This window comes from Rhyacophila brunnea, unplaced genomic scaffold (genome assembly GCF_057557595.1).
Source record: "Rhyacophila brunnea isolate RB1 unplaced genomic scaffold, BYU_Rbru_1.0 scaffold_9, whole genome shotgun sequence".
NCBI classification, from domain to species: Eukaryota; Metazoa; Arthropoda; class Insecta; order Trichoptera; family Rhyacophilidae; genus Rhyacophila; species Rhyacophila brunnea.
The window spans coordinates 26,046,160-26,069,186 of NW_028233361.1; the positions used below are offsets into that span (position 1 = coordinate 26,046,160).

Below are 23,027 nucleotides of genomic sequence, written 5' to 3' on the forward strand. Positions count from 1 at the left end.
ATATACGTTTTTAAACTTTCTGTTGAATTATTATGCTCAATATGTTCAAACTTGTACTTGATATGAAGTAAATAATAAACAAACAAATATAGAAATAAGTACTGAATAATGTCATTTTGATTTCCATAGTAACGCACGTATATATTAATAATTTAGTTGCTAGGGCGACCCAGTTAGCAACCAATAATAGTGGATTGGATTACGGATTTCTTCCGAAATAACTTTTCATACAAAACAGAATACACTGAAAATGAATTCAATTCTACTTAAAGATGGCTTAATGTATTAAAAGAATGCATTGGCATCGTGTTCTGATATATTCTAAAAGTTTCAAATGTCTAGCTAGTCGGGAAGTTAGTTAAAAATCGATTGCAAGATTTGTACCGGATAAACAACTACCGGACAAACAAGGAAACGAGCTAATAAAAACGTTGTAATTGTAAAATACCCGGCCGCCAAGGAACATCCCTGAGCGACACATGGTACAAGCGCTGGTTAGTTTTATAAAGTTGATCAATGCAGATTCTATTCCTGGTTTACTGGGAAGTCTTCTAATGAAACGTGTAGTTTTGTACTACTCTTAAATTGACGAAAGACCGCTGATATATTTTGCTAATTCTGTATTTTATTGACAAAAAAAAATGGCAAGCATCCTAGATAATAAAATCACAACATATTATTTTTGGACACGTTGAAGTGACGAATTTTATACTCAATCGAGAATTGCGTGAACAAACAAAGGGTATATTATAAAATGCAAATAAGATTTAGGTCTCATTCATTTAAAAGAATTACAGTATAGATTTTTCTTTGTGGAGGCTTGAAGGTCTTGATTCGGGCTGGTTTTTCTTAACCTTACTGTACTCGTACCACATGTACCCAATATGGACAAAATGGCAAAAATATTATACGTTATAGTTTATAGTTTGATTATAACATTTCTCAAAGTCATATAACTCACTACAACGTGATAAGTCTGGGTAATATTGATGTTTAGTCTGTCAATATAAAAACAATGTTGTGATAAAGTTATATCCAAATTTATACTCGTCCACAAATTTAATGAATGACCAAGCGTATTTTGCAAGTAGGTACTTTTAAAACGCGCCAGTCAATTAATTATTTAATATGATGTCTTTTCAAATTAAATATTCAAAGTTTATAAGGAAAAAAAACATCACATCGATTAGGTAATTAATAAGCAAGTGCTTGTTTTTTGTAAATAATATTTACATGTATTTATTTAACTCTAGATAATATAAAATACTCACTATTTGTTCAATAAATTTTCTATTGAGTGTTGAATTTATCGTCGATAAATTCAACACTTACGCATCCGAATATAATCCATTAATGATTTTATTATGTAGTGTTTTCTTGCCATTTTTTGTTTTGTGTTTTTTTAGCACGAGAAGAATATTGATTTTGCAAAAAAAATGGCATTGAATGAATAGTCGTACTCTGAGTTATTTTTAAAAGATAACCGGATACCTTTATTATATTATATTATAATAAAAAAAATCATTACTATCTATGTAGGTACACCTAAAAATATTATCCATAATAATATTTAGAATCATATAATATTCTTATAACCATTTTATGAGCATTGGGCATAACATAATATTATCTCCATAAAAGTGCAATATAATAATTATTACTTGAATTGACATTAGTGTGGTAGAAATCCATTTTTTGTAATTGTTGACGGCGTTGCGGTTTGGCGATTTCACATGTTTTTTTCTACATGTTTAACAAAGAAAAAGGTTCCCATGGGTTTAGTCGATAGGTAACAACAATGCCTCGTAATATGTAATGTCATTAAGGCGATACTTCAGTGAAACGGCAAAGAATTTTCAACTATAGGCGCGACGAAATTTTGGACTCGCTGGCAATCGGAGAGCGAACGTCGAGGTGTGAACACGTCAATTTGTTTCGTGTTGGTGAGGGGGGTATTAATTCTTAAATCGTGTAAAGGTGACTAAAAAACGTTACCCATTTAATTGAAAAAGAAAACATGTCAATGAATATATTATTATTATTATTGTTACTAATAGAACAATACACAGAACATTAAATGGACGCATTTTGGATTTATATGACACATTATATTTCGTTCGGCACGCGTCATTTGCACAATCCGCGCATCGCCTAGCCACGATCTTTTTAGACCATGCCTCAACTGAGGTATAAGCCTTAAGAAAACCTACACTCTTTCTTTAAACAATAATATTATTTCACAATAGTTATGATATTAATTTAAATCTAAAATTGTTCCGTAAACATGATTCACCGCAACGTTATATATTAACATACACGCGTTTTTTTAGACTGGATGAATTTGATATAATATTACTAGAAAAATGACCAGGTGGCAGTGCCACCTATGAACATTCTTGTCGATAAGCGTAATAATGCTATACTTTTACAATTATACTTTTTGGTATGTCAGAAACAGAGCAATATACCGTGTTCATAACTTTACTAAAGAACGCGTCGATTTTAATACAATACTTAGAATCGGTTAAGAAGCGTGTGATCGAGATGCATATACGAGATTAAGAGATCGCGCAACAAAGACGCAAACCAGGGAACTCAGAAATAATGGGAACTGAAATATACAACGGGTAAGGCGATAGCAGGTAACCGAGTAAGGATGAATCCGGGTTAAACTTACACACGTGTCCAGAATACGTTTAACGTCGAATACTTAAAACTGCTCTCGGTTTATGCATTTACGCTCCTTTAATGTTGGTGTATTACACACACTATTGCACGTGCATAATGCGTGCTTCATTTTCTTAGGACACTCACATTCAAAAGCCTGCTTCACCATGCGGCGTATTGAATATAGCCTATTTGTATTCTATTTATTATCTGTTCTGTGACGCAAACTCTTTCGCATGACAAGGAGTTTATAACATATTAGGAGCGTCATAGAAAGACAGCTTATGCGTTACAGACAGACAGACAAACATACATATAAATCAAAAAAATAAATATATAATATCTCAAAGATTTATGATTATTTACTAAATTTATATCACTAGGTATTCACCATATATAAAGAATTGTTTTACGATTGATGTTTCCCTCACATTGTGAAATATAATATCAAGTATTGTATTATTTTTAAGTATGAGTGACTTTGAATTTTAAACTGTCGTTCTGTTTATGTGTAAAATCGGTTTAATAAATATTCATAACATTAAAGCTTTTATACCTTATTCTATCGTAAATGTTAACGTAAGTGTTTATTGTGCATTGTACATCTACTTTAGTATCTCCATTGAAAAGTAGTATTTGTATCAGCTGAGAAAACTGACAGTATATTTTTTTGCAAATAATCCATTCTTGCAGTTAAAAGTCGTGCCATTATTCTCCATACAAAGTCAAATATCATATTCACGCTATTGATTTTGTACATTCTGCCTGCCCTTGAATCTTCTCTTACTGGAAGAAATTTCGGAGAAAAATATGAACTGTTTCATTGAATGTAAAGTGGACGCTTTTCCCACTTGTTATTTCAAAAACTTAGCAGCCTGGCAGTTAATGTAACTATCCGAAAACCTTTCAAAATTTCCTCTGAACTAGGGCATGCAATCAACCGGGGGAAACATTACCCGGTTATCGGTTTTTTCTTTCGTATAACTGACCGGTTAACTGTTTAAAACCGTGAGATTTAAATAAATATTTTTTTAAATGTTATAATTATTATATACGAGAAGGGTAATTTTATTGCAAGAAATAAATATTTACTACATAACAAGAAATATATTATATATTATTCATTTAGCACTACAATATGCCGCAAGGTGACAGACTAGTGTACCGAAAATACCTATTGAGAATATGGACGGATAACCGAGTAAAATTACCCGGTTTTCGATTATTTAAAAATCGCGCACAGAACCGGTTTGGATGCTTTACACCAGGGGGGGGCAAACTGCGGCCCGCCGGGTATTTTTTTGCGGCCCGCCATCATTAATTGTACTTCTGATTACGAATAACTTTTTATAATTTTTTAAAAAATATTGACAATAGATTAAAATTTGAAGAATTTGTTATTTTGTAAATGTATTATCTCAGTACGTCTTCCTTGCGTCTCGTCTCACACTATGTAACCACTATTTTCTACGTTGAGCATCGATTTCAATAGATATTGATAGTGTTCCGACAGAGCTACAACTTGAGATTATTGATCTGCAGTGTGACACTGATTTAAGAGAATTGCATCGTCGTGAAGAAATCTCCAAATTATACAATGCCCTTTTCAGACAAATTCGACCAACTTAAAGATTATGCAATAAAAATGTTCGTTATTTTTGGATCAACCTATATAATGTGAACAAACATTTTCGATCATGAACCTCAATAAAAATTCTTTACGATCAAATATCTCCGATGCCCATTTACAAGCAGTTTTGAGAATATCAACTACAAAATTAACACCTGAAGTTTAAAAAAAATGTTGTGTACGACAGTTTCATTCTTCTCATTATTTTTTTGTAATGTTTATTTTTTGTAGTAATAAATAGTGTATATCTAAAAATGGTATTTTACTTGCGGCCCGCCGCTCATTTTGAATTTTTAAATTTGGCCCTCCATCCAAAAAGTTTGCCCCCCCCTGCTTTACACCAAACTATCTTATATTATATATATATAACAACTATAATATACTTAGCATGGCGTTTATTAATAAACATTTAAATTTATTTATATGATTTATATACTTAGGCATTAAAAGTAATAGTTTCATTTACGGAAAAGTATCATTTTTATAAATATTTAGTACCTATATTATAATTATAAGTAATATTTTTCAATAATAGCTATGTTCAAATTAATTAGACAATGTTTGTCTGTACAAGCATCAAACGGAATTTAATACGACAATACTAGCTTAATAATTGCTATGAATGTTATATGACCTAGGTTTTACTGCAGAGATTGGACTATTATTTCTATAGCTACTAGAATTAGAGAGTGTTTTTTGACATTACAATTTGTGTAATAAATACTTGGTGGGAATTCCAGATCGTTTTAGTGTGATTGAATTGGTAAATATAGGAATTTTTATGTGCCTTGGTAGCATTGAGATGTTGAATTTTGTGCTTTGGTTACTTAGTTTTTTTTGTGTTGGCCACTTGATCAACTTATTAAGCCCATACACTGGATCCAAACACACAGAAAAATATCGTGTGATTCGAATCCGCGACACTACAGTACTCGTTAATCTAATTTATTTGCAAACTAGGGAACGTCCATGAAATGTGTTTATATACCCGCGCTTCACCTCATATTGTTGCAGGTACGTTATTTCGAAATGTTTCTTTTGAGGTATCGAGAATTGAGATGAAATTTTACAAATTTGATACGAACAATGTAGTCCATAAGCTGTGCAACTTTGATCAACGTTGGTCCTGTAGTTTTTGTTATAGCCAATCAAACGGACAATTATTGTACAAAATGAAAAGAATTTAGTACATATATCTAAAAATACAGTTAATATATTATGCAGTAAGTGATCAAATAACACATTACTTCAAGTATCATTAGGCTGCTTTTCAATGAGTGTGTACGTACATACCGAAACACGCGCCAGATTTTCTTCCACTTTACAAACTTATCGATTTTTTGCAAGTGGCACAAATTTTATTTCATCAGTTGAAAATGTTTCAGTCTGCAGCAATAAATCGTTCGTTAATAATATGGGCATGCTGTGTTTGTAAAAAATAGTATGTATCAGTAGACACGGTTTCAATCATGCCCAGAGCAGTCCGATGAGAGCCTAATTGATTTTTGCCGTGACCCGAACACTTGCGCGGAAGACAAAGTGTTTTTGACTTTTCAAAAGTAATCCTTTTCGTATTGATTTATAAACCGCTTAACATTCCCCATTATTTGTTTTATTTCACGCCATTGTCGCGTGTATTGCAGATAGTATTCTTTTACTTAACCCGAACATATTTTTTAAATCACGGTTTTTCCGGTTAGCGTACATGTATTATAATATTATAGTATATTTGTATCACATAGTTGAAACACATAATATATCCATATATTATTGGAATGAAAGAGATTTAATTACCTATGTACTGTAATAGTGGGGGTAATGATTTTATGTATTACATCACTTGATAATGACTCGATAACGTAGAATTCAGAGTTCCCTGGTTGAATTAGTAACTACAATAATTAATTATCTGCACTGGCAGCATTTAATGCATTGCTTGTAAATAAAAAATATATGGAGGCCCGTTATTCACGTCTTGCTTTGGTTACCAGATTATTATCCTTTCTTTGATTATTGTTTGTGTAATTATTGATGGTAGGTGTGTTGTATACAGATCTTCTTTGAAACTTGTAACAATATTGCAATGCGTTCTTATCTTATCTTACAACTTATTTCTGATTAACCTTTCTACATAATACGAAGCTTCAACTCAAATGACTTGCGGCTGTTAAAATCATTAATTTTTTTTACAGCTTTAAGTTCATGATGGACATACAATAAGTAAAGCTCCATCTTCATAAAAGCACAACTTTGGTTATAATAAAATGTATCTATAATCTTTTAAGTCGTGATCAATGATTCTGTCTGACGATATTATTTTGGATTTTCACTCGATTGTTTTGCCACCCATTTTAACAACGTCTGTAAATTACTGTTTTTCTACCGATTATACACAGTATTGGACTGAAATATTTTGTTCTCTTGCCTCTTTCATAAAACACCGTGAGAATCATTAAAGGTGTGACCAATGTTGACCGCCATAATAAAATTGAGTACATAAATGAAGCGTCTCAGAACTGTCGAAGAGTCGTGCGTCAACCAAAGCCACCGTTTTGATTAGTACCTTTCAGTTTAATCTTTAATCTAACAGTAAGCTGAATTCTAGCTCATTTGAAATGAAACCTTTTTGACTTGGATAGATACGCAGACAGTACACTTAAACTTAAGACTTGTTTACACGGGTTTAGTACTCGCTACATGCATTAATAACGACACGTGGTAACAGGCCGAATAGGTACTAATACTTATTAGTAATTCGTCCTGACAAACCTTTATGCTACAAAAAAATGACGACGATCGCGTTCTAATGAGACTTGAACTTGAAACTTGGTGTTCATGAAAGAAGCAATCTTTGTAGAGATCGATATAGTCTGATGAGTTAATGGAGACGCATTAAATCATAGCGAAGTACCTATCCGCCGCAGCAGTAAGCTGTTCACGCTCGTTTCTTTGAAAATGAGAGATTCTAGGTATTCTAGAAAGAGTTCGTAAACTTTTATTGGTTAATAAAGTTTTTGCACTTGCCTGTCGTACTGGCTAATAGTTTTTTTTTTCGTCTTAGTGCCCGGCGAGATTACCCTCCTCCGGGCCTTATCATTTTCTGTGGGCGAACTTGGAGCACTAACCAATTTATGTAATTAACGAAACATTGATTACTCACGGCGGACAGGCTGAGTTATTATGTAATAAACTGTGTTTTTCGATCGATGTTCCACTCGGTTTAATTCATAGAAAATTCACCGAACACATTACTACTAAAAAGAAAGCCTATATAAAAGTAGTACCAGAGTTTATTGGCACTACACGAGTTAAATTAATTAAACAAGACACAAGTATCTACTAATATATTAAATATTTTTCTTTTTATATATATATATATACGTGATGTACCTACACTAAAACTCTGCCATTATTATGATGTGTCCCTGACTATCTAAGCATTCTAAGCAATCGGGAGCATTATTTGATTGTTCTCCCAATTGTATAACTAATCTGCCAATTTGTATGCTATACAACTAACTATAGCTGTGCTTAACCAGAATCATCAAGACATCGATATATTCCACGTATATGAGAATTTAGAATAATGTTGTTTCATACTTTCTTAATGTACTTCTCATTATTCTTTCTACTGTTATTTCCATTCTTTGCTATATAAATTGTTTTAAAAAAAACTAAATGTTATGTCGTAAATCACCTTAGTCTTCCACTAATTATTTTCATATAGTTCATGATAATACTATTGTCTAGCCTTCGGTCTGCCTGCACTTCACCGGGGGGGGGGATAAACGTGGAATGTTAATAATATTCATGATAAATAGGCACCGCAATATTGTCAAGGGCTATTCTAACTAGTGAACTCGGGTCAATTCCTTATACAAGGCGGTTATCCACAATGCTTGGTAAGACACGGCATCGCCTCTTACTTGATTCCAGATGCATCCGATTAGAATCAAATACCTAAAACGTATTTACAAATATGATGCAGTACTTACTCAACGACATTTATTAGACAGCTCGACAGTGTTGCCATATTTTTCTATGCTGATTATAGTACAAAGGCGTAAAAATTATAGTATTTCTGTAAAGTATTTTACATTTTTTGCAGAATCAAAATAACAGTATTGTACTATAATTATAGTACGGTTGGCAACACTGCAGCTCGCGGTAAATTTTGAAAATCGCTCAATTCTAAATACATATTATGTAACTGTCGTACTCTATATCGCGCTAAAACAGTTGAAACGGCCATGACCAGCCGTGTTAAAATACATCCCGGAAAAATTAACTGCCTGAATACGATACAGCATATTAATCACCTTTTTTTATTTGTCGATTGATTTTGTTGTTAGTTGATATGTTGAAATAGTCCTTGCAAGTTCTTTTTGTTACTATAATGTGAAATCTTTTATAGTGATTAGAATAGCCGGTAAATGGTGTAACGATAAGTTAACTAAGTACTATAGATTTTTATCTCTTGGTTTGGTTAAGTATTATATAAATTAGCCGAAATCAATATTTTTTCGTGTAAAATTATATTTTTAAAATTTATCCACCAAAAATTTACCAATCAAAGCTCAGATTTTTAGAAGCTAATTTATAGCTATATTTCCGTCAATGTATTGTCAGTTCTAATAATATGCCGGCTGATAATATTGTCTACGTAATCTGCTCTCAAACTAAATTGTGATCAATATGAAGTGGCCCTGCGAATATTATATCCATCCGATAACATTGGGTACAGTTTATATCTGACCACACGCGATCCAGCATGTTCACGTACTTTTTTTTTCTATACGCATCTAGAGGTAGCTAGCTCACAGCTGAGAATTTTCTATACGACCAATCGCCGCCCGCTTGCGGCTTCTCATAAAAGCAACAATTTTATTGTTATTTTCATGGACTTTTCCGGATTATAAAATATTACTGGAAACCCATTTCAACAACACACTAATTAAGATTAATGATTTTTTTGTGAAACAATACGTCGTGAGTTATGATGCTTAGTATAATAAATTATTGTTGCCAGATATATTATGTACACACTACATTAATGTATTAAAGATATCTAAGGTTTTCCACTGCCATAAGAATCGTATAATATAATAATATAGCAGTCTTCGGATATTATGTATGTTCAAATTTCTTTTTCAGTAACGCAGTCAAAGCAAATTTCTACTGTTGTATGTATTTTACGCACCGTCATAAACAATGCTGGTTATCAAAGTGTTTAAGGTGACGCATCAATGAAACGCCAAATAATTTTCAACTGTACGCGCGACGAAATTTTGGACTCGCTGCCATTCAGTGAGAGAATGTTGACCCAGGAACACGTCACTTTGCTGCGTGATGGCGACGGGTCAATTAATTCTAAAATCGTCTAAAGATGACTAAAAACGTTACCCATTTACTTTAAAAAGAAAACATGTCAATGAATATATTATTATTGTTACTAATAGAACAATAAACAGAACATAAAATGGACGTATGTTGGATTTATATGACAAATAATATTTCGTTTGACAGGCGTCATTTTCACCCGCCACCCGCAATCCGCGCATCGCCTAGCAACGATCTTTTTAGACCGTGCCTCAACTAATGCATGGCCTTAAGTTAAAATGTGTCTCTACATCATATACCTACTGGCCAATTACAGTATAAAATACTGATCTTATTTTAATGTGTCACCACCGTTTTATTTGTTGTAATTGCTATGTATTAAATATACATAATTTTGAAAAATACTTTCTGAGAGAATATATTATAACCAATAGAAAAAATCTTTTTTGAAAAAAGTAAGCCCAGGGAATCGAACCCTGCATCTCCCGGGTTTACGCCCCATCCGCGCATTACCTCTATGCTACGCAGTGACATACCTACTAATTGCGACAAATTTTAACTATTGGCCACTTTTAATACCCACTCATCAGCGCTCTTCCAAATCAAGCTACTTTGGCAATCGATTTTTGTTTATTAAATCAAAGTAGATACCTATTACTTCAATTACTAACCGACATCGTGGATTTCTCCAATATTTTTTTTATGATGTAACTTACTTGAACTTTCTAATAATTTATAATTAACTATTTCTTTTATTCAACGAATAATTCACAAGCTTTAAGAATGGTACATTCTTAAATCGAGTTATTAGTTTGAATTCAAATAGGTATGTGTGATTTTGATATATACAGCACAGAAGAATTCTGGATGTAAGAGACAATATTATTATGTAGCTTTTATTTTATTTTTAAAATTAAAAATAAAATAAAAATTCTAAATATAAACATGCAATGTCAATCGTGTATATTTTTTTCAATTCGCGTATATTTTTAATATTACATAATATATTATTATGTATATTATGTAGTTTTCAAGAACATTCGCGCTGCACGCGTCTGCAAGTCACTTGTTGGTTAGTGTTCTGACAGTGCTGTTTTGGCATTGACCTTCAATACTTAACACACACAAATGAACCACAAGATTGTGGATTTGATTTATTCGTACACAATCCGCAAAAAAACACGTGAATCCTAAATTAGATTTGGTTAATAAATGCATACATGCTCGTATTATTTTTTTACGTCAAGTCACCGCAGATAATTTTAGTTTATATTTTATATCGTAGTAAGTATTTAGGCTATAATAAACGTAATGAAAATAATTCCTGTTAAAAAAATAAAATATTTTGCCAGACATTTTGGTATGTCTATCCAATTATCAGTTAAAATGTTCATACATTATATATTGTTATGTTCCACAATCGATTAGCATTAGCTGGTAATTTAACCTATGTATACAACGTTCTGAAAAATATAAACACTAAGAAAAATCTTTATCGCTCTTATGCAAAAGAGAAGATAATATATAAAAACCCTTACCTAGGTGCCCAGTATTGTCTTTATCACTAGGTAACTTCGTAACATGTGATGTCGTTTATATTAATTAAAGACTAACATCAAAATTTTCATGGGATTTTGTCGTATATACAGCCATATTTAAAAAAAATGTTCTATGGTGATCGATCCTACGAGCGAGATGATTATATTATATTGCAATACTTTAAACCCGTGTTAACATTATTAATTTCACTAATTAGTCGGTACCTATTTTTTATCATTATCAAGACTATAATTTACATAAAAAAAACTATATTTTCGGAAAATGGTATTCTACCAATGATAAATAATTTCTCAATTAATTTTCATATACAGGTAACACTGTCATTGCGACACCGGTGAGTGCTAGTTCGTTGTATCGATCGATTTTTAAAAACTTTTCTTGTCCCGAACTTATTTTGACATGTGCAACATGCCAGGAATCATCACAATGATTATTTGACAGGTTATCGACATATTTTTCATGATATTATGTGCGTGCAGACAGGTCAAGCAGGGTAAACTATGTAAATAACGCAAAACAAAATGTTATAATATTTTAATTTGATGTGTGACGTTAATTTTTTTTTATATTAATAGTGTTTTCATATTTTAAATTGTTTTGTTTTTCAAATTGTGTCCAAAACGTACGTATCCCCGCGATCAACCTGTAGGCTGTCGGTACCTACTAACTACTATTTTTATTGAAATATTATTTTGTTTACCTAACAATTTTAGTGACTAGAGAGGTAGATTATATATATATACATAGTTCACAACTGGTCTATATTTTGGGATTATACAAATAGTTTTAATAAATAATAAGAATATTTCTAAATCGTGGCTGATAACCATTTTCTTTCCTTCCCGTTGATTAGGTTACTTCGGCTTTGAGGAAATGTCGTGATTTTTTATTGAAATGTCACCACTTTACCGGTGCTATAATAATTTATTTCGTAGACCTTTTGAAGCGTGACTCGATGAATTTATTGAAAAAAAGTCCTCGCAATCAATTCCAAAATCTGCCAGCCGCAATTAAAATTTATTCATTAGGTACCGTTTATCGCAGTGTCGGGTTGGGGGAGGGTGGTCTATAACATTTTCTACGGTAATCAGAGAGGGTAGACTTTCTCTGACAGTATTGGTCTGGTGTAAAGTGGCTTAAAAAGTAATTGGAAACAGTGTTGCCAGTATGCTGACACTCGTTTAATTATTTTTTTGTTGATTATATTTCTCGTCTTTTTATTTTTTGTTGTGAATTGCCTTTTAATTGATTTTTAGAGACCATAATAATATTTACATTCCAAATATTATAACAGTGTTGTTATTTTGCTGTATTTTTTTGTTCATTTGACAATCTTTTTTTCGTTTTTGTTTATTATAATATGTAACGAGATTGTAAACGCTGAAACCCAATCATCGATATTTATAATTATATCATAAAATGAATAGTCGTAACTCGCGAGAAATAGACTAATTCGATTCGATTTTTTTCAAATCAATCCATTTCTTTGAATATCCAGGAGGCAACATACTTGACCGACAACTTTACTGGAGTGTGTTCGCGCGATCACAACGGTTGGTTGTAGGCGCGCGCCCATCTACCCTCGCCTTACTTGCAATGCAATGCCAATTGATTTTAGTATCCAGCTTCGTACGAGATCGCTTGATCGATCGATATACATTTACACAAAACACAATAATTAAATTTTTCAAAATTAAAATATCTGTATATTGGCATGTCAAAATGAAAACAATTCAGACAGCTAACACAAACAAAAGAATATCAAATTAAATCGAATCCAAAATAATATGCAAACTTTATTTTGATCTGTCGTGAAAGTTCAAAATTGACAGGAAACTAAAGAAACAATATTTGCTTTTATTTGTAGATGCTAGCTGAGGCCGAGTAGGGAAAGGAAATCAACAAACATATTTTGATTTTGATGTTATATATTATACAGATTTTATATTATTTAGGCACATCGCGAGAAGGTGACAGGAAGATGTCACGTTTTTGCTGCATTTTGCGGTTTGGATGTGTGCCGACTCTTATACTATATTATATTTAGGTATCATAACATACTATTGTATTCCGACTATTTACATGTAAGCATTATGAATCTCACTATGATAATAATATGTAAATCAGTGTCTAACTGTGTTGGTATATTAATTCCATATACATACTAAATACTAACCACTAACCAGTGTGTTTCTATTAAGTTAATCTATTCCATCTTAAACTCGGTTTAATCTAAATATTTTCATTTCTCCGAATCCTCAGTTTGCTTCTCGCACGGGAATATATCGTCAGTACATTTTTGTTCCTACGCCAGTACATTCATTAGATTACGGTAATAAACGTGTCATTAGTTTACAAAGCATTCGGAAAAGTCTAATCGTCTTAATCGGTGCCTATTACGTAACTGATCTTATTCCAGTAAGCGTATTTAAGAGGTCTGGTATCAAAAGTGGAAGTATCCTATATATAATATAAATTATAGTCTTAATTTGATACTACACGACTCATTTATAGGTGTCTAAAATATACCGCAGGTAAGAAAACGTATACTTTGACGAATGATGCTCTCAGTGATTATTGGTTTAGCCTAGCGCGATGTCTTACAGTGAAAAGAAAGAATTATTACCAATTAATGAATTAATTAAAAAGTCTTTTAATTAAATACTGGGCATATAAGTGCATGCTTTACACTTTACAGTATGCTCTGTAATGGCGGCGTCTTTTTCCGATTCGATAATGGCTACTGAACTGGTCATCGAGATAACTCAAAATAATGGGACTAAAGATTATGAAATCTCTCTTTTCGACATTGGAAATATACTATCAGGACACGTACTATCAGATCAAGCATAATTGGTGTGATTTTTTGTTTCAGTTAAACTGTTTTTGAACGAATGCGCGATAGTTAAGAACAATATACTCTGGGTACAGTCAAACAGTGAATAACATGCACTTTCACAAATTGGACGACTATCTTAAAGCAGGTGGTTAATGCATTGCGTTTGCATTCAATATTCACGGGCATGGCCCCCACAAGGGGGGTGTCTGACAGGGCTCTAGTCTAGGGGCCCGGGCTCAGAGGGGGCCCGGCGTGGCAGATCAATAGGATATGTGAGATAAACACACATCACAAATACCTAATACTCTAATAAATAGTAAAAAGTCGCTTGCGGCGCTATTTCACGAGGGGGTAATTATCATTTATAAAATGTGGTTGTAGGATACACGTTTTGATTGTTTTGTGTTAATACTCGACAACTCCATAATTATTCAAGTAGCTGATGTATTAAAACTATAAAAAGTCACTAAAAATAAACTGAAGGCCCTTACTTTTACTTCTAAAAATTTTGAAAACGCTAATGTTGTGCATCACACATGGTATTAAACTAAGCGATGGGTAGGGGGGCCTGCCAAAGTTCCTGGCTGGGGGGCCCGCTTTAGGATGTGGGGGCCATGGTCACGGGAACGGGTTCCATTAACCGGGCAGAATTCATATATTATGTATGTATTTTCTCAATAATTTATTTCCAAGATGTGGATGTTTTTTCGCCTTGAATTCCGTATAAATGACTCTACCTAATTGTTAATTACTATAACTATACCGTAAAAAGTTTGTTCGTAGACATTATAAAAATGCAAATATTTCCCAGGTAGTGTAACCGTCCGCTGTGTATGGCAGTATGATATAATATTTATTCCAAAACTAACAACGTATTGACGTAATAATTGGCTTCCTGCACTGTCGATTCAATAAAATTTTATTGCTCTTTCTTTCACTTCAATTTATCCGACGCATTATTTTTGTCAATGCCTTCTACATTTATATGCACGAATACGTAGGTACACCTAATTGACAACAACACATACATGGTTATTGATTTTTTTAATACATTATAGTTATCAGCCTATAACATCCCATTGATAGATGAAGCTCTCTCTAAACTGATCATGCGGGTTGTCTTGCTACTTTCAGATGGTTCTACTCTTTGCGTATGACTGGATGATTTTTGCCTCTTGTGTGAAGATCTTTCCTAGCTCTTTTCGGTTTCTAGTTTTAAACTTAATGGTTTCGTCGATCTAGCGGTCGGTTTAGTGTGCCTCTCTGGTCGTTTAGTTCCCTTTGAGTACCACTAAATCTGTCTAATGGTTATTCACTCGCACATTCGAACATCATTCATTAGCTTACTGACACGTATCACATCTCACATCGAGTAGGTGTTCTTATATTCTTAATTACAGATTAAAAAAGATTTGAAATACATAGGTACACAGTAAGTTAAGTATTTTTCCTATTATGCTTAATGAGTTTATTATCGAGACGCCATATAATTAAAAATGTTTTACATATTGATTTCCCACTTCAAATTGTATCGGAACAAATCTATTATTGCATCGAAGCATTTTACAGTATATTTTTCTAGCAAAATTTTCATTTATATCTTGTACGTAAAGTTTTCACATTCGAGAAATAGTTCAGTGCTTTCGGCTGCTATCTAGGGTAGGAAAGTATCCAAGTATTAGCACTTATTGTAATAACTACAATAAGTTAGGTGTAATTTTTACAATAAGTGGTATGTTTTAACAGCACTTCTCTTGGCTGTGATAAATTTTAGAGGGAGATAGACAGTTTTGACAGTTCAGACGGGCTAACTTATCGTAATTGTTACAATGAGTGTTAATATTTCAATACTTCCCTACCCTATTTAGCTGCCGTAAATTCCGAAAGCATGTCTTGTGTATAGAATAGATGCGCAGGTTCACGAAACAACATTCAAAGTAGAGTATTTCCTGAATATTCTTCCATCATTGAATTGTCACCATCAAAGTATCCTTTTGGCACTCTTCGTTGCATTCGTATACACTATATTCTTGGATTCTTTGTTATTGCGGAAAATAGTTACGGCCGTGAAATGTGGCCCGTGTGGGAAACGCTTGAGCGATTACGTGTGCGTGAGACATTCGTATTCTCTATTCTATATCCGATTGGTTCTCCAATAATAATTATCGGCACAATACAACCAACTTTTATGGTGTCAGCATTATATTATTATTGTGACCACATATTGATATTTTTGATTGAATTGTGGCTTGACAACTTGTTTACGATACAACTACCGTAGACCAGCGTTTTATTCGGTATCATTTTATTTTTTTATAAACACAATATTTTTTCCACTCATTTGAGTTTATGTGAAAACCGATTTAGTTTTGTTTGCACATAAAAGAATTTTGTGTACATTTTTTTCATTTGTTTTACGTAGTTTTTTTAATCAAATCTATATTATTTTATGATGGTACAATTTAGCTATATCGTAAAATAGCAATATATATATATATCGTCTCTGTTCTGGCAGAACACACTAACTGGAGAATACTAGTTTTGAGTAATTTGACTTTGAAGTTGTTAAAATGTTTGAAATGGTCTATCATGAGTTTATTAAGTAATCGTAAAAAGGATGACTTTAAAATAAAGACTGTTTATTTATTAAGAAGGTTTCCAGACGGTAATGTTTGAAATAAGGAACATTTTGGTATAACTAACTCAATATGTAATTTTTTCGAATTAGTGTCTTCTGCCAGAACAGTGACGATATATTCTCACCTTTGCCATTTATACAAAAATTACCTCAATTTAATGGAATCTCACGTTTTATAAAATAATAATAATATTATGTAAATAGCTATGTTATACATATTTTTCTTTTGAGCGTGGTTGTAAGAAGGTACAATTGTTGTGTGTGGAGAAATACGTGATAAACTTAAACATGTGTTAAATACCTAATATGTTATTTTTAATTTTATAACTGTATTATCGTACTATCGTTATATCGTACTATCGTATTATCGTTAAACGAAACGCGCATTAAATATTTGACATTAAAGGATCTTTGTATTTCTTGTGTATTATGGCTTGCCTCTCATTAAGTCATAAACCAAAACCGCCTCCAAAGTCTTGTTATATATTTGCGACAGATTTTCGCATTTATATCTTATTAATCTGTTCTGTGATATTTAAGATCGAAGATATTTACAAAAACTATTTTTGAATTAACACCTTTACCCGTCTGGTTTCTACATAAATTTACAAGAGCATTCTACACACTTTAGTACGTAAAACTAAACAATTGTATGCGTTCGTTAGCGGTTATAATGATTGACTGCTTCCAACGGATAATCACTGTAAACTAGAGGTGAGTTGGAAATACTGTCACCAGTTTGTGTACTCAAGTTTCGGATGAAACTACCCATACTCAATATGTGTGGCCCAATAAACTTATTCCAAAAAACTTGTGATGATATCATCGCGAGTCGCTGTTTTGTGCACTCACCAGTTGGTAGACTTTCAACACTATTGACGTTAAATGCGCGCGAACGAGATAGCACTTGAATATAGGTATATTTTAATTTATTAGTCTATTGGGTTCGAATGTATGAATAATAGGTCATTAATTTTGTGTCGCAGCACAGTGGTGAGATGACGCACAGGCTTAGGCTTGTTATATGACCGCTCAAAACATGTTTAAATTTTTTTTTTAAAGTCACTGTTATTCATTTTTGTTCAAGAATATTGTAACCTATAAAATGTGTTTAAAATTTTATAATAAATGGGACTTTTCGACAAGCGGAGCTCAGCATATTTTAGCGATTCTATTGAGCCGATACCTACGTATTTCAAAAACTAAATGGAGTTGGTTTTAGTTTCAGTTGAGTATGAAACTTTTGTCGCATACGCACGCCAAACGCTCTATAGTATTCCAAAATACTAGTAAGTATTTTGGAACAAGTTTCTATATTAAGTATTTTTTTATACTGGTAATAAGTATACTTAGTCTTCAAAATCGACCAGTTTTCCCATCTCTATTGTAAACGAGCGAAAACTTTGTCGCACAAGAAGTCCACGTGGAAGTCAAACTCGATAAAAGAAAGTCCACCATTTTGTATCCTTCCATGTCGTAAATTAATTAATTTATCTTATATCGCATTTCCTAAATACTCGGTGATATCACGGCTCAAAACCGCGATTTCGCCTAGCCCTTTTTTAAAAAAAGAATCCTATCCATTCTTTCAATACAACTGACTGAAATACAATGGAGTCACAGCCATAAATATAATTTTTTTTGCCATCGAGTAAATATTTAAAGGCTTCGATGATATAACAGTTGCCGGAAAAACAAACATGTCTGCGCGTTGCGTGTGAAAACAATGTCTTTCGTTTAATATTTTTTGTGGTTTGATATTATTTATTCTCTACGTTTCAAGACAAATCAAGCATGCTTTCATAATTCAATCACATATCTATCTAAACACAATTTACAGATTATTCTCTCGGTTTTACGGATATTTGATCAATACATTGTTTTTTGAGACCTTTTCGGTCTGGTAAATAATGTATTAATTAGGTAATTCAATGAGACAACTTGATGTATCGTTGATAAACTGTGACATTTTTGTCAACATGTCTATTTTCATTTTTGTGGTTATTTTTTGTCGTTCTTGCAAAATTTTAATTTGGTCACATCGTATTTTTTAACATCTCTACGAAACGGTTACATTCTTCTCTTCTTTGCATAATGGGATCAGCTAATAACACATACTCAATGAGACTCAATGAGGCACTTTCATAACCGTGACTATATAACTAAGTATCCATATATACATACTGACAACAATTCAGTACGCCGTTGAGCTAGATACACGTAGAGAACATTAATTTTAGAAATTAAAATAATAATCTTGCACACTCTGGTGCAAACAGGGTGTTGGGAAGGTCTTCCTCGGATACTCCCAGCATTACTTTGAAGGGCTGTGCAGAAGACAAGTAGTGATGGTTGGTGGGAGTAAAGCATGTCTTGCTGTACGCGCGTAAATGCAGTTTAAGATATAGTAACTAATTAAGAATTAAATCTCTCCATCACAATATACCACGGCGTGTTTATAAAAAGACTTGGAAAAACCTTCCATAGGAATTAAGTCTAAATGTATGAAAATGAAGCAAAAAAGGCATCCCTGGTCTACTGATTAAGGCAATACTTCAGTGAAACGGCAAATAATTTTCAACTATAGGCGCGACGAAATTTTGGACTCACTGTCAGTCGGAGACCGAACGTCGAGCTGTGAATACGTCAGTTTGTTTCGTGATGGCGACGGGGGTATTAATTCTTAAATCGTGTAAACGTTACCCATTTACTTTAAAAAGAAAACATGTCAATGAATATGTTATTACTGTTACTAATAGAACATACGTTAAAGTGCCCACCACCACCCGTCATATATGCACAGCCGTGGATATGCACGGCCGCTTTCTATGACGCTTTAAACGTGTCTGAAAGAAGTGATTTTAAGTGCTCATTCCGTCCCGAGACGGAGCCGCACGGGACTGATGCTGCAAGTAGTGCTTAAAGAAGAAATTTAAGAAAGAATTTATTTATAAACAGAACATTAAATGGACGCATGTTGGATTTATATGACAAATTATATTTCGTTCGGCATGCGTCATTTGCACCCGCGACCCGCAATCCGCGCATCGCCTAGCCACGATCTTTTTAGACCATGCCTCAACTGAGGTATAGCCTTAACATAGCCACATAAAGTGACTTCGCATTGCTAGTTCATTTGAAGAGATCTTTTCACTTATATTACCGAGTTAATTATATAGGTACCTGCCTATGTGTGCAGATTTTGTGAAAATAAGCATTGAGTATGTAAATGCATAGGATTGGGTGGTGTATGATTAAATTCGACTTCAATTTGACATTTTACATATCTCACATATTGTCGTATCAAAGCAGACATTTGAAATTTAGCTATATTTAGCTATAAACAACTGTGGAAAGGTACTCCTTCGTCAATTCAATGTAGGCGGAGAAAACATACATTGCCCACTATTTTTAAGATGAATAATCACGTAAAATACCGATAAATGCACACTTAAGTTATATAAATAAAGCAACAGATTTCAAACTAGAACGTAAGTAATTTCGTATTCACGACTGCCAATAGAAGAAGAATATAATGAACTTGTTACCAATACAACCACACGTATAATTGTTCGATTCGAACATCGAACTGCCTCCAAAATTCCAATTACGGAACGGGTGGAAGAACCTAGAATCCAAACTCTTTGATTTTATCGTAGTTTTAATTCGATTTCTGCCGAAGTTTTGACTGTTTGTTTTTTTATTTTTATCTATTTCTAAATTTATGTAGCCACCACATTACTGTCGAATTTTTATTAAACAAAAGATGTTTCCCGCGCAATCGAGGCAGCTACATTAAAACGTCATTCTTTGTATTTGGTTTAGCTAATTTATTGGTCTAATTTTATACAAAACATGGATTTTTCGAATGCTGTGTCTATTGTAAAAGCGGAGTAGCTGAAGTAACTAACCTCCTTGGGGTTAGCATAGAAATAGACCAAAATAAATCTTTTACCAATTAAATTGCTTTCGACGTATTAGTCAGATTAATAACATGTCCACCGTGTTTGATAAACTAATTCTTTAGATTAATATAGTACATAAAAAGGCAGGTCTCACGATATACTAAAATTATTATTAATAGTATTTTTTAATGTACATTTTCGAAGTATAGTAAGTATGTTGTATTTATCGAGTATTTGCTTGGGATAATTTAAATTATAATATTCAATTCTACAGATTAGTTTAGTCCATAGTTATTTAGGTTTTTAACATTGTTAAGAATACGATGTTTGTTTAATCATTTGTAGGTTTTAATTTATTAATGGGCTTCATCCCATTTCAGTTAATAATTGTAAATTTTAATACTTAAAATAAACGGGAGAGAGAACTGTTAACTAAACGGTGTTTAAAATACTAATAATAAATAACTAATGAATAGAAGATTTTTTTAAACATTTATGTTTTACAGGTTTTATAGGAAATAAATGTGATAATCTCCCTAGAACATTCGATAAATGTTGTAATTTTACTATCGGTTAATAAATCAAAACCGGATGTCTTACAGTTAGAGTAGTTAAATAGATTAACTCATTTAAATTCTTCAAATTTACCACAACATTATCACTTTTTGTCATTTATTAACTATAGTTATATCGTGATGAAAAGACTGGAAACAAGTTCTAACTAATTGTTCTTATGAAGTCTATACAGTTATCAAGAATAAAATTTGTTGAATTTTATTAAGTGGAACTTTACTATTCATAAAGTGGAAGTCTAATTAATGCTAAGTAAATTAGCACCTTGTAGGTTGGTACTGTGTATTTGGGATGAGAGCTGTGGGTGCTGTCATACATATTTAATAAACCAACCAAAAATAAAGCAAAGCTCATACATTTATCCGTCTTAATAAACCGTATTATATCCACAAATTTAATAATTTCCCCCCATATATATTTCTACTAGAATAAATTATCCTTGGTAAAATCTCTCTTCTGCATGTGTGTACAACTGATTATATTAACACTCGCTGTGCGAAAGAATAGACTAGCCTTCGCCTCGCGCCGTTGGGAATTACTATGTATTAGTTCCCTGGGCACCCCGAGTTTAGCACGAGTACGAAGAATCAAATTAATTCACATGTCGGCCTTACACGTTTTTTTTTATTAAATAACCCTCGGTTATGGACTAAAATATGTTTCTAACCTAGTATAAGATTGTTTGATAGGCATAATAAAGCTATTCAATTTGCTGGGAAATTTATATATAACTAGAGATAGCACGCGACTTCGACCGCCTGAAACGGAAATAAAAAAATAGAAATAGGTACTGAATGAAAAAATAGACTTGATTGGATCTTGGCGCGCTGTCAGACTACTCACACCTCATCAGCGTTGCCACCTTAGCGTTTTTCTTGACAGATCTAGTATTTTTCGATAGGCAGCTAGCTTGCAAAAAATGCATCTAGCTTATGGTGTTTTTATTAGCGTTTTTTTTGTTGCCTTCAACAGCTTTAAATGTGCTGAAAAAAAGCTAGATATTTAGTTTATTTATTCAGATATTTATTAATGAAGGTAGGTCGGTACTGAGAAATAAAACAACACAATGAAACAGTAGGAGCATTCTTGGCGTTGTAGTTATATAATGGTATCAGATATTATAATATTTAATGTGTGCTTAGACATATGGCATCGGAATGACGATTATCGAATGGGGATTCCACTCTCTGGTATTACCTAATTATTATGTCTTATCGTAGGTTGTTAGATTAACTAATTATTTTTTATCAATTTTCAAATGAGTTTCTGGGAAAATGTGGTGTGATTTTTACCATATACTCATTTTTTTCAATGTTTGCACTTTTTTCTGACTATACCTACTTATAGGCCATCCATAGACTGAAACCGCATGTGGTTTTGAACCGTGTATCATACTTAACTTATGGTTTCTGTTCAGGGAAATATATTTTCACATAGTATATTATAAGCATCTGAAACCATACACTTACAAACTTAATAAAAAATATATTTTCATGAACAGAAATCATAAGTTTAGTATGGCATACGGTTCTAAACTGCATACGGTTTCAGTCTATGGATGGCCTCTTAATCGGTACCCACAATATGATGTAATATCATGTAAATTGTAAATAGTCTAAACACTGACCAGAGGGCATAATATTTTGAACTTAGACGTATTTAATTTTATTATTGGTAAACTGGTCATTCTACGGTGAAAACATATTGTGTATTATTCGTTGGTTCGTTAGAATTGAAACAAGCATTGTAGAACATAACTCCAATACACTTGGATCGCCATGAATGTAGAATAATTCCGGTATAAATATTATGAAAAAAAACATATTATATAGATTGCGCAATAATATTATAAAGGTCAGTAACACATATTACACA

The 23,027-nt window shown here is 32.6% G+C and overlaps 1 protein-coding gene across 1 annotated transcript in view; it reads left to right on the forward strand.

Annotated features, from left to right (window-relative positions):
* Positions 1-23,027, forward strand: part of nonC (serine/threonine-protein kinase Smg1) — a 341,011-nt gene that overhangs the window by 26,417 nt on the left and 291,567 nt on the right. The window lies entirely within an intron of this gene.